Here is a 12278-nt window from a genome sequence, read left to right as displayed (position 1 = left end):
CGAGTTTCTCTCCCCTACCAAATAGTTACTGTAAATGTTTAAAGTACTTATAAGCCCAAATGTAAAAGGAGTTTTTAACTCATCAATGACAAGGGATTACATAATTTCAGTAAATGAAAGATTTAAAGCAAGTGCAAGAGTTTGTGATGGAATTTGACATCTAGAAGATATCCACTCCAATTATATTTATGAGCTAAGATGAAGTATACAGATTTTCATTAAAATTTCTATTTCTTAAATTCACTTGTTTTTATAACATCACTGAAGCAGAGACCTATTTACAATATAGCTTGTATTTAGGACATTAGAACAACAACAAAAAAATACTATACAACACCGTACTTTGATTCCCATTATCCTAGGTATGGCTCCCAAGAAAATGCCTTCACTCAAGCTGCCGAGAACGCCCTGCCCCCCACCATCTCCACATCAAAATGTATTTATTTGCTTTTCACGGCTGCTGATTTGGCAGCACTGAGAGCTCCTTAAAAGCTAGTCCCAAGCCTCCAGCACCCAGAATATGCCTGCCTCATAGTAACTACTATCCAAACTCAACTCAAATAGAACGCTCAAACTCCCTGGGATGGAAAAGCTTTGGAAAGAACACCTGGATAAGAGGGTTTAGAGCCCCTACACCCAGCAAGTAAAAGCGCAAACAGAATAACGCCCAAAGTCCAAATCACCAGTATAATAGGATGTCTTTATCTTGAGGTTCTGTAAGAAACGGAGGGACGTTATGCGTTAAAATGACATCTTTTTATGAGCACAAGTTTGTTTTCTTTCGTATTACTAGTTAGGAGCTACATGAAATACTATGGGTTTTAGAAATTTGCTACACCTTTTGAAAATAGGTTGTGAAATCAAATTGAAGAGAAATCACCAAGTTTCCAAAGAGAAAAAGGGGGTGGAGCCTAAGGGGGAGTAAAGAAGAGGAGAAGAGGGAGAGGAAGAAAAGAGAGAGAACCATTATAAATGTTATTTTAGCTAAAATTAGACATCTATCCAAAATGCCATAAATTTCAGGACACATTCTCCACCCAGCCTAAATGGAGTTAGGTACATGAAGCCCCACTGGCTAAAATGAAATGAATACCCATTTTCAATCATTTTTGAATTCAATTAAAAATAATTACTAGATTATTCCTGGCTGATTCCACCTCACTGCTCATGAAGTATTCAGACAACAATAGCATGAGCTGCCAGCACAGGGAAATCTCAGGGTGTGAGCAATCATTTCTCCCTGTAAAGATGCAGCACTAAAACAGCATCTTCAAGCCCAGATTCCTGAACAGTTGAGATGCTGCCAGTAAAGTGTCTGAAAGCACTCCTGGAACCAAGCATTATGCTAGTCGTCCAAGAAAGAGGTAAGACACCATCCATACTCCACACAAACACAGAACTTGAGAGATGGGACACACCATGGAGAAGGGCTTAGCCCAACCCCTCGGGTTTCCAATGAGGTCACCAGGGCCCAGAGAGGTGACATGGCTCACCTGGTATGTGTGTCAGTCACAGTGCTAAGATTTCAAGCCAAATTCTGCTTCTGGTTCAGCTTTTGCTACACCCATACTGGGTCGGTCTTTCTTTCTTTCTTTCTTTCTTTCTTTCTTTCTTTCTTTCTTTCTCTCTTTCTCTCTTTTTCTTTCTTTCTTTCTTTCTTTCTTTCTTTCTTCCTCTTTCTCCCTTCCTTCCTTCCTTCCTTCCTTCCTTCCTTCCTTCCTTTCTTCCTTCCTCCCTTCCTCCATTCCTTCTCTTCCTTCCCTTCCTTTCCTTTGCCCGCCCGTCTTTCTTTCTTTCTTTCTTTCTTTCTTTCTTTCTTTCTTTCTCTCTCTCTCTTTCTCTCTTTTCTTTCTTTCTTCCTCTTTCTCCCCTCCTTCCTTCCTTCCTTCCTTCCTTCCTTCCTTCCTTCCTTCCTTCCTCCCTTCCTCCATTCCTTCCCTTCCTTCCCTTCCTTTCCTTTGCCCGCCCGTCTTTCTTTCTTTCTTTCTTTCTTTCTTTCTTTCTTTCTTTCTTTCTTTCTTCCTTCCTTCCTTCCTTCCTTCCTTCCTTTCTTTCTTGTTCAAAGTATTACAGATGTCCCCTGTGTTTGTTTTTCCTACTGACCCCTTCCACCCTGCACCCACCCCTCCCAGGCCTTCATCACTCTATTGTCTGTATCCATAAATGCATATAAGTTCCCCTTTAATCACTCCCCACTCACTCCCTCACCCCCGCCCTCCCTTTGAAATTCGACAGTCTCTGGATCTATTTTGTGCATCAGTTTATTTTGTTCATTCGCTTCCACATATGAATGAGATCATGGGATACTTATCTTTCTATGACTTGCTTATTTCACTTAGCATAATGCTCTCCAGGCCCATCCATGCTGTCACAAATGGTAAGAGCGCTTTCATTTTTACAGCCGCATAGTGTTCCATTGTGTAAATGTAACACAGTTTTTTTGTCCATGCATCTGCTGATGGGCTATTTCCAAATCTTAGCTATTGTATATTGCACTGCTATGAACATAGGGATACATATATTCTTTCTGATTGGTGTTTCTATTTTCTTAGGATATATTCCTAGAAGTGGGATCACTGGGTCAAATGGCAGTTTCATTCTTAATTTTTCTGAGGAAACGCCATACTGTTTTTCCACAGTGGCTGCACCAGTATGCACTCCCACCAGCTATGTACTAGGGTTCCCTTTTCTCCACATCCTTGCCAGCACTTGTCATTTGTTGATTTGTTGATGATAGCCATTCTGACAGATGTGAGGTGACATGTCATTGTCATTTTAATTTGCATCTCTCAGATGATTAGTGACTTTGAGCATTTTTTTCATATGTCTCTTGACCTTCTAAATGTCCACTTTGGAGATGTGTTATTTAGTATCCTTTGCCCATTTTTAAATTGGATTGTTTGTCTTCCTTTTGTTAAGTTGCATGAGTTCCTTACATATTTTGGAAACTAACCCCTTATCAGATGTATGATTAGCAAATATGTTCTCCCATGCAGTGGGCTCTCTTTTCATTTTGTTGATGTTTTCTTTTGGCTGTACAGAAGCTTTTTATTTCAATGTAGTCACATTTATTTTCTCCTTAGTTTCCTTGCCCTAGGACAGCGGTTCTCAACCTGTGGGTCATGACCCCTTTGGTGGTCAAATGACCCTTTCATAGGGGTCGCCTAAGACCATCCTGCATATCAGATATTTACATTACGATTCATAACAGTAGCAACATTACAGTTATGAAGTAGCAACGAAAATAATTTTATGGTTGGGTCACAACATGAGGAACTGTATTTAAAGGGCCAGAAGGTTGAGAACCACTGCCCTAGGAGATGTATCAATAAACATATTGCTATAAGAGATGTCTGAGATTTTGCTGCCTATGGCTTCTTCTAAGGTTGTTATGGTTCCACAATTTACATTTAAGTATTTTATCCATTTTGAATTTATTCTTGTGTATGGTGTAAGTTGATGGCCTAGTTTCATTTTTGCATGTACCTGTCCAATTTTTCCAACACCATTTATTGAAGAGACTGTTTTTACTTCTTGTATGCTCTTGCCTCCTTTGTCAAATATTAATTGAGCATAATGGTGTGGGTCAGTTTCCGGGTGCTCTGTTATGTTCCATTGACCTATGTGCCTATTCTTATGCCAGTACCAGGCTTTACCATTGCAACAAAAAAAAACCCTGATACTTAAGAATAAAACTAACCAAGGAGGTAAAAGACCTGTACTCAGAAACTACAGGACATTGAAAAAAGAGATTGGTAGAATAAACATCATTAAAATGTCCATACTACCCAAAGCAATCAATAGATTCAAGGCAATCCCTATTAAAATGGCAATGGTATATTTCACAGATCTAGAACAAACACTGCAAAAATTTATATGGAACCTACAAAGACCTGAATAGCTGCAGCAATCTTAAAAAAGAATAAAGTTGGCAATACCAGATATCACAATACTAGATATTAAAAAGCCACTGTACTCAGACTATCTTTTTTTTAATATATATTTTATTGATTTTTACAGAGAGGAAGGGAGAGGGATAGAGAGTTAGAAACATTGATGATAGAGAAACATCGATCAGCTGCCTCCTACACAACCCCTACTGGGGATCGAGCCCGAAACCAAAGTACATGAATTGAACCTGGGACCCTTCAGTCCACAGGCCAATGCTCTATCCACTGAGCAAATCTGGTTAAGGCCAGACTATCTTTTAAAAACCTTATTGCACACAACCTACTACCATTTTTAAATGCATGTCATAAAACACCAATCATGTTCAGTTCCCACTAAAAAAAACTGCTCTTGCCCTGGCCAGGTTGCTCAGTTGGTTGGATTATATGTACCCCCACCATGTTCATTGTAGCATTATATACAATAGCCAAGACATGGAAACAACCTAAATGCCATCAACAGATGGGTGGATAAAGAAAATGTGGTAAATAAACATGATGGAATACTATTCAGCCATAAAAAAAGGAAGTCTTGCCTTTTGCAACAATATGGATGAACCTGGAGGGCACTACACTAAGTAAAATGTCAAACTTTAGCCGAAACCGGTTTGGCTCAGTGGATAGAGCGTCGGCCTGCGGACTGAGGGGTCCCAGGTTCGATTCCGGTCAAGGGCATGTACCTGGGTTGCGGGCACATCCCCAGTGGGAGATGTGCAGGAGGCAGCTGATCGATGTTTCTCTCTCATCGATGTTTCTAACTCTCTATCTCTCTCCCTTCCTCTCTGTAAAAAATCAATAAAATATATTTTTTTTTAAAAATGTCAAACTTTAAAAGACAAATACTGTCTGCTATTAAATACAGTATCAGTAATATGTGGAATCTTTTAAAAAGCCAATTTCAGCCCTAGCTGGTTTGGCTCAGTGGATAGAGTGTTGGTCTGCAGACTGAAGGTCTCAGGTTTGATTCTGGTCAAGGGCATGTACCTCGGTTGCAGGCTTGATCCCTGGTCCTGGTCAGAGCCCATGCGGGAGGCAACCAATCAATGTGTCTCTCCCACATCAGTGTTTCTCTCTGTGTGTCTCTCTCCCTCCCTTCCACTTTCTCTAAAAACTGACGGAAAAATATCCTCAGGTGAGGATTAACAATAACCAAAAAAAAGCCAATTTCATAGAAACAGATAATAGAATGATAGTGGCCAGGGGCTGGGGTATGAGGAAATGGGGAGATGTAGGTCAAAAGATATAAACTTCTAGTTACAAATTCTGAGGATCTAATGTACAGCATGGTGACTATAGTTAAAGTGTTACTACATACTTGAAAGTTGCTCAGAGTAGATCTTAAGTGTACTCACCATACACACAAGAAAAGAGTTAACTATATAAGGTGATGGATGTGTTAATTATCTTGGTTTTGATCATTAATCTACATGTACATGTACATATTTTACATACATGTGATGATTTGATGTACAATTATATTTTCCAATTATATACCTGAGAGATTATGAACCCAAGTGATTTCAATGAACAGCCAGGCTTGGAATCCTGGGTTCTGAGCTCAAATAACCCATAATCACCCCTACCATTTGAATCTCTCTCTCTCTCTTCCCCATCCCGCTCCCTTCCTGTCTCTCTAAAAATCAATACAAATATTTTTTTAAAAAGAAAGAAAAGGAGGAAGACTATTGACAAAGAACCAGGTGGCAATGCGCAGACAATAAACAAGGGTCATTAGGGAAGAAGGAAAATTGCCTCAGAAAGAACCATCCACCCCAGTAAAAACCTCTTGATCTTCACCAATGCTCAATGTCTAAGACCTCCTTTGCTTTGAGTCCTGGTTTACAGCGTCCCTGCAAAGGCCAATGGTGATGTTTCCCTGTGTGTCTGGTGTGGAAATTTTATCATGAAATTCAGAAACAATCAGCCCCCTGACCTTTCATCTTCCCAGAGCTACCTCACCCCTCTTCCCCACGGGGGCCTCCTCAGAAGAGAGAGGGAGCAGGGTAGTCTATGACCTGCGTCCCTGGGATCCAGACTTTCATGTCTGAAATCTCCCTGGACTAAATCCAGAAAGATAACTCTGTCACTTCAACCTGATGACTGTCTGGTGACCAAGGTGAGGTACGTTAACGGTAGCAACAGCTGATAACCCCTGCAAACGTTTATTGACTACCCACTGAGAGGTGGCTGGTGAACAGTGAATTCCTGGCCGTGTTGCCCAAAACAGCAAGGCTGACTTGGCCAATGCCCTCCTCACACTGAAATTTCATGATGTTGGAACTGGCAGGTTCGTAGAGACCATCAAGTCTACTCCATTCCACCGCAGCAGATGAGAACATTGAGACCCAGAGAGGGCTCATACTCACACAAGGTTACACAACTGTCTCTATCCCTGCCTCAAACTCAAAGCCGCGGGTGCTTTCCCCTGCGGTCATGCTGACATCTCACTGCCTTCTGAAACCTGGGAAACCTGGTAGAGCGACTTTTTTAAAAAAATGTCTATTTTCCTCTGTTACAAATATAACCACCAACATTTTCTGGCTCTTCCTCTCTGCCAAGTACTAGTAGAAGAGCTCTCTGTAAATTTACTCACTGTATTCTCACAACCACCCAAGGGGACAGGTTACAATGATTATCCCCACTTCACAAATGGAACCCTGAAGTAGAGAGAGGTCACACAGCCAGGCAGAGGCGGGCTGTCTAACAAGACAGCCTGGCTCCAGAGTCCCCACTCTTAACCACTTTGCTATAGTTCATGAAGGATAATTTCTTTAAATCATAAAATGACGGAAGAAAAGGAGCAAGCCGTAAGCACAAAGGGCATGACCACTCGTGTTTGAAAATGAATTTCTGAGCTAAACCATAAGTTCCATAATATACGTAATAGATCTCTTGATCACCTATTTATTAAGTTGAGGGAAAGTCTATGCATACCAAAAGAAAATATACAAAGCATATTAACATTTTAAGCATTTTTTGAAAGGCGGAATGATCTACCTGAGATAGGCAGAACGTATTTGAGCGCTGGTTTTAGAGGGGTCTCTTCTGGACATGCCCTGGAAAGTGAAGGTGTTGCCGACCTCACCTGTGCTGGCCTTCACTATCGGACACAAGATGTCCGCTCTGCTGTTAAAAGAATATTACCTCTTCATTAACTTTCTACAGTCATCCAGCCTCAAATTGACAATTAAGGAAAAGATTAAACTAAAATAAGAGAAGACACCTCTGAAGACAAATAAAAATATATCTGATATAAGTGTTCAAAACCAAGATCACTGAAACAAAAACCCTATATTCACTTATATTACTTTTATACTTGCTCTGATATTTAAAATGATGTCAAATCTCATTATCTTGGTTATCCAGGAGAAGAAATCCAGGAGCAGTAATGGTAGAAATAAACAAATTACAATTGTGCCTAAGATCAAATTTCAAGGGGAAAACTGCAGTCAATTAAGAAGATGTATTATCACATTAAAAAGTTACATGACATTTTACCAGCCAAATTATCTTAGTATCAAGTGTGCAAAAGTCCACTCAAAATGCAACAGATCCCAAAAACTCTGAAACCGGAAAAGTATTGCCTTAAACATGAAATCCACAGTCCAGAGAATTAAAGCAAAGAACAGCATTGGGAGCATAGTGGACCTTCAAGTATTTGTTGAATGAATGTACATCAAGAAAATGGTGGCAGGAAGAGGAGCATGAAAGAAACTGTGAAAATGGCTAAGGCAGCGTGACACTGCTTTGAGCTTTTGAGAACTTTTCAATACCAGGAAAGTAACAGAAGGACTAAGGAATATAGATACTGGACAAATCCAGTATATATATCCAATCAGGGCAAAATGTTGGGTGGTATAGGACCTGACCTGCACCTCTTAAGAAAAATATCACCAAGCCTATCTTTGCCTAAGTAAGGGCTCTGGACTCCAGCCCTACAGAGTGGAGCCATATTTACAGGACAGCTCTAACACGGCAAAATTCCCTGGATTGGGTGCGTTTCAAATACAGCACTGGTGTGTGTGTGTTTTAAATTTAGAACTCTCAATAGTAGTTGCCCAGTTTGACCCATCTCTTCATAACAAATCTTATTTAAGGTTACGGGGGGCGGGGGGGGGGGAGATCCTATAGCTTCTCAGCTCCACTAAGTACAAATGCAATTTGACAAAACCTACATAAGCCAGATCTGTCATATCTAATCAGTAAATTAAAACATGATAAATTACAGTCAGGCGGGGAGTTCCAGGATAATTTGGAATCTGGGCAGTACCATCCTAGCCATGCCCCAATCATAAAGTATTTTCCAACATTTATGTAATAAATCTTTTCTGGGGAGTCAGTGTTGGTTAGGATCCTGGCAGGACTTAAGGTTGGAGCTTAAGTACCAGTATAGTGGTTACCAGTTTTGTACAGAATGTTTAATATGAAAGTAATCTTATATTCCACCATTTACTTTAATACCTATTAGAACACATTTCCTTTTCTCACGTGGCATATACGAAAGGAGGTCATGTATCAGAGCTCACCTGAAATTCCTGCCCAGTGTAAGTCTTAGCCACAGCAGTAATTTCTTATAAGCACAATGGGAAAATATTCCAAACTCCTCTGCAGCGTTCACATAACTTTTAAAAAGGTTTTGTGAAACCCAAGTGAGGCCCCTGATGAAATTTCATAGAGCCTCGGTTACCAACTGCAGGCATAGCTCATTTTATTATGCTTCACTTTATTGCATCTCACACATGTTGCTTTTTGTTATTTTTTTAACAAATGAAGGCAAGACCTTCCACCAGCAAGAGAGAGAGAGAGAGGGAGGGAGAAAGAGAGAGAAAGAGAGAGAGAGAGAGAGAGAGAGAGAGAGAGAGAGATTGCAACTCTCTTTATTGCAATACTCTCTTCATTGTGGAGGTATGGAATCAAACCCAAAATCCTTGGGAGCTACGCCGGTACTGTTGTCTAAACTGCTTAAAGGACAGGACAGGTGCTTCAAAGGAAAGGCTACTGGCACACCTGTTGCATAACTCGTTCTTGGTTAGCCAGGTTTTGATAAGGAAGAAAATACAGTCAGAAGCAGGACAAACACTGATTCTCTGTTCTCCATTCTCCCATTAGCCAGGACATGCTTCTGAGTCACACACCCAGTAGCCAGCGGTGCCTTGATTTCCCTAACCACTACACAGGAGGTCTGATGCGACGCACATTCTTACTTGACCAAAGTTAGCGAGCACACTCACACAGAAAGTCCACATCAGAACATGACATTGAAACACTGTGTTGTATACGTTCCAAAGGCTTTTGCAGTATTCATTTCTTTTCCTCCAAAGACTCCAAAGGGGTTAGCTTGACCATTCATCAAGATCGGGCAAACACCAATGTGCTTTAAGAAGCTGTACACAAAAACCCAGAACCGGCATATAGAAACCTTCCCGGGTAAAGTTACCACTCTGCTTGGATAATCCAGTGCAAAAGAGCAACCCACAGAACTTAACAAGGACAGGTTTTTTATTTTTGCTTTTGTTGTGAAAACGGGATTTTACTTCCCCTGACAACTTCCAGGCCTAGGAACACTTGATGACAAAGTTTCAGAAAACCGGAGACCCCGTGGGACCCCAATGATTAGTTCTTTCTGAACGTCGTACTTTTCCGTGTTTCTTACCCAGTTGGCACTGGTGTGGTGGCTCACCTCCATCACTCTGGGTCTGCGGGTATTTGTCGAAGCCCAGGCAGGGGTCACGGAGGAGGATGTGCGCAAACACAGATGTTGCTGCCTTTGCTTGACCCACCCAGGTGCAGCCAATGGGGGCAGGCTGTGCGCTCCGAGGGAGCAGATGCCTTCTCTCCTGGAAATCTAATTGGTGTCTGGGAAACCAGAGCTGGGTTTCCAAGGCGGCCTGAGCACCAGCTCCCACGCAGCCCTGGACAGGCCAGGGTGCCACGCACAGGCCCATCATTCTGACCCCTGCGGAAGCTCCAAGCACGGGAGGGTGAGGGTACCACCACCCACACCCCGGGTGTTCAAGGGACAAACCAATCTATAAAATAAGCATCAAGAAACCCAAGCATCAAGACCGCCTCTCCTAACTGTAGATACCTTTCAAGACTCAGCAGATGTTACTACACGGAAGAAAGGTTATGGCCTCTGTCCGGGTTTGTGCCTGGTCTGCTTTCTGGGGGACCCGGCCCCGCCGGTACCCTCCACCCGGAGCCGAGGCACCGATGGGGAGAGGAGACCCCCAGCTTTCGAGCATCTCCCTTGCCCGCCGCAGGAGTGCCATTCCTTTCCCCAGCGTCCGAAGGGCACTGGCCGGGCTTCCACCCACCCATCCCGGTCCCCGGAGGTGGGGTCGAGAGGGGCCGCCACCGCCTACTGGGTGCGCAGCGGCCGTGCCGCCCCGGCGACCTCGCGCTCCGCAGCTGCCGCCGCGCCGGGCGGTGCAGCCCTTTGCACTTGTTGCCGCTCCCGAAGGGCCGGGAGGCGGCGGCCATCCCTCGCGCCGCCGAGTCCGCAGCAACACCCCCTCTCCACCTCGGCTGACCCTCGCCGCCCCCGGGATCCGGGAGAAAGTAGCTCCGCGCCGCGAACTCAGGTGAGGCGGCACAAGTTCTGCGCCCAGGGCTGCAGAGAGGCGCCGGGGATGGAGCCCCGAGATCACCTACCTGGAGCGGTGGCCCCGCAGCCTCCGCAGCCGAGCGAGGTGCTGCCCCCGCGCCCTGCCCGCGGGCGCCCGGAGCCGGGAAGGCTCTCCGAAGCTGCCCACGCCCGGCGGCGACCCGGCGGCCAGCGCGGAGGGGCGGAGCCGCGGCCGCGCGCCCAGGCCGGGGTGGCGGCGCCCGCGCTGGTGCCGCCCCCGCTCCCCGCTCCCCGCTCCCCGCGCGCCTGCCGGCTGCCACAGGATCCCGGCCTGCCCGCCGCCCGCCCGGCATCACATGGCCCGGCCCGCCCGCCGCCGCGCCCGACACCGGCTCCAGGAGGAAACCTGAAACCCCGCCTGAGCTGCCTCCGCCAGCCCCTCCCGCCGCGGGGCGGTGGCCCGCTGGCCTCGGCTTCCCACCCGGGCACGGAGCGCCCCGGTGGGCGGAGGCTGGCGCGGCCCTGCCCCGCCAGAGGAGGGCGAGGTTGCGCCCTGGTGGCGGCGCCCGCGCGCCCCGGGCTCCCGTGGGCCTCGCTTGGCGCTGCCTGAGGAGCTGGCCTGCCCGCTCCCAAAGGACTTGTGCCAGGCCCCGGCGAGGCTTCGGCTGCCCTCTGCCCAAAGCCTCCGCACCTGTGACACAGCGTGGCCCAAGTATGTCTTTAAAATCTTGAGGCTCATGTTCCTCTGGGCCAGAGCTGGGCGAGCTGAGACTGCTTGGTGTTCACACACCCAGGTGGCTCCAAGAGAAGTCTTCCCAAATGCAAACATTCCCATGAAAACTGCAACCTGCTTTTACAGTGTGAGAGGGACTCCCTTACCATCCAGCGTGCTTTTTCAGTTAAAACCATCACAGCCCCAAGCGGAGAACCCTCTCCATCCACCAGGCCTTCATAAAACAGACTTCAGACAATGACCGCAGCGTGAAAGGCAAAAATCCCAATTTGACTTTTCTTGTCATTAACATGAATCTCATTTGTTTTTCCTGCAAAGCCCTGCTGCCCACAGGACCAGGACAGGGGTATGGCCTGAGGAAGACCGGCCACAGAGGCACCAAGCCTGAAGGGAGCACATGCCCCAGTTGTCACCAACACCTCTCCTGGCCACCTCAGCCTCCCTTCACATCCTCACCTTGTCCAGCCTACCTTGAGGACAAGAGTGAGGCAGAAGATAGCAAGGATACACTGCCCTGCGCCCGAAGTCCTTAGCTCTGCTCCAAGGCAAAAGTGGTGCATTCTGCTTAATAAAGAGAACCCACATTGGCGTTCCGTGCCTGACTTTAAGCTGCAATCCCAGTTGATTCTGTTTCACCAAATCCATGAACCCAAGGCTTGGCCTCATGTACTGCCTTTTAAAGAAAAAAGAAGTTCCTTCCCATTGCCAGAACTTCAAGATACTCAAGACAAAAATAAAAACAATAATATCCTTGTCAAAAATATTTTCCCCCAAGATGCCCTAACCGATGTGGCTCAGTGGATAGAGCGTCGGCCTACGGACTGAAGGGTCCCAGGTTCGATTCCGGTCAAGGGCATGTACCTTGGTTGCGGGCACATCCCCAGTAGGGAGTGTGCAGGAGGCAGCTGATTGATGTTTCTCTCTCATCGATATTTCGGACTCTCTCTCTCTCTCCCTTCCTCTCTGTAAAAAATTAATAAAATTGCCGGAACCGGTTTGGCTCAGTGGATAGAGCGCCGGCCTGCGGACT

General features: G+C 45.5%; 1 protein-coding gene across 1 annotated transcript in view; it reads right to left on the bottom strand.

The window, feature by feature from the left end:
- The window catches only part of ARHGEF28 (Rho guanine nucleotide exchange factor 28), a 264926-nt gene extending 254223 nt beyond the window's left edge, over positions 1-10703 (bottom strand). Inside the window, exon 1 of the mRNA XM_081090556.1 lies at positions 10602-10703. The gene's annotated coding sequence lies outside the window, so the exon portion shown is untranslated. The remainder of the gene's footprint in view (positions 1-10601) is intronic.
- Between the last annotated feature and the right edge of the window lie 1575 nt (positions 10704-12278).

This window comes from Myotis nattereri (assembly GCF_964212035.1).
Source record: "Myotis nattereri genome assembly, chromosome: 4".
Lineage (NCBI taxonomy): Eukaryota > Metazoa > Chordata > Mammalia > Chiroptera > Vespertilionidae > Myotis > Myotis nattereri.
The sequence above is the reverse complement of the archived record's forward strand: the minus strand, read 5'-3'. Positions and strand labels throughout refer to the sequence as shown.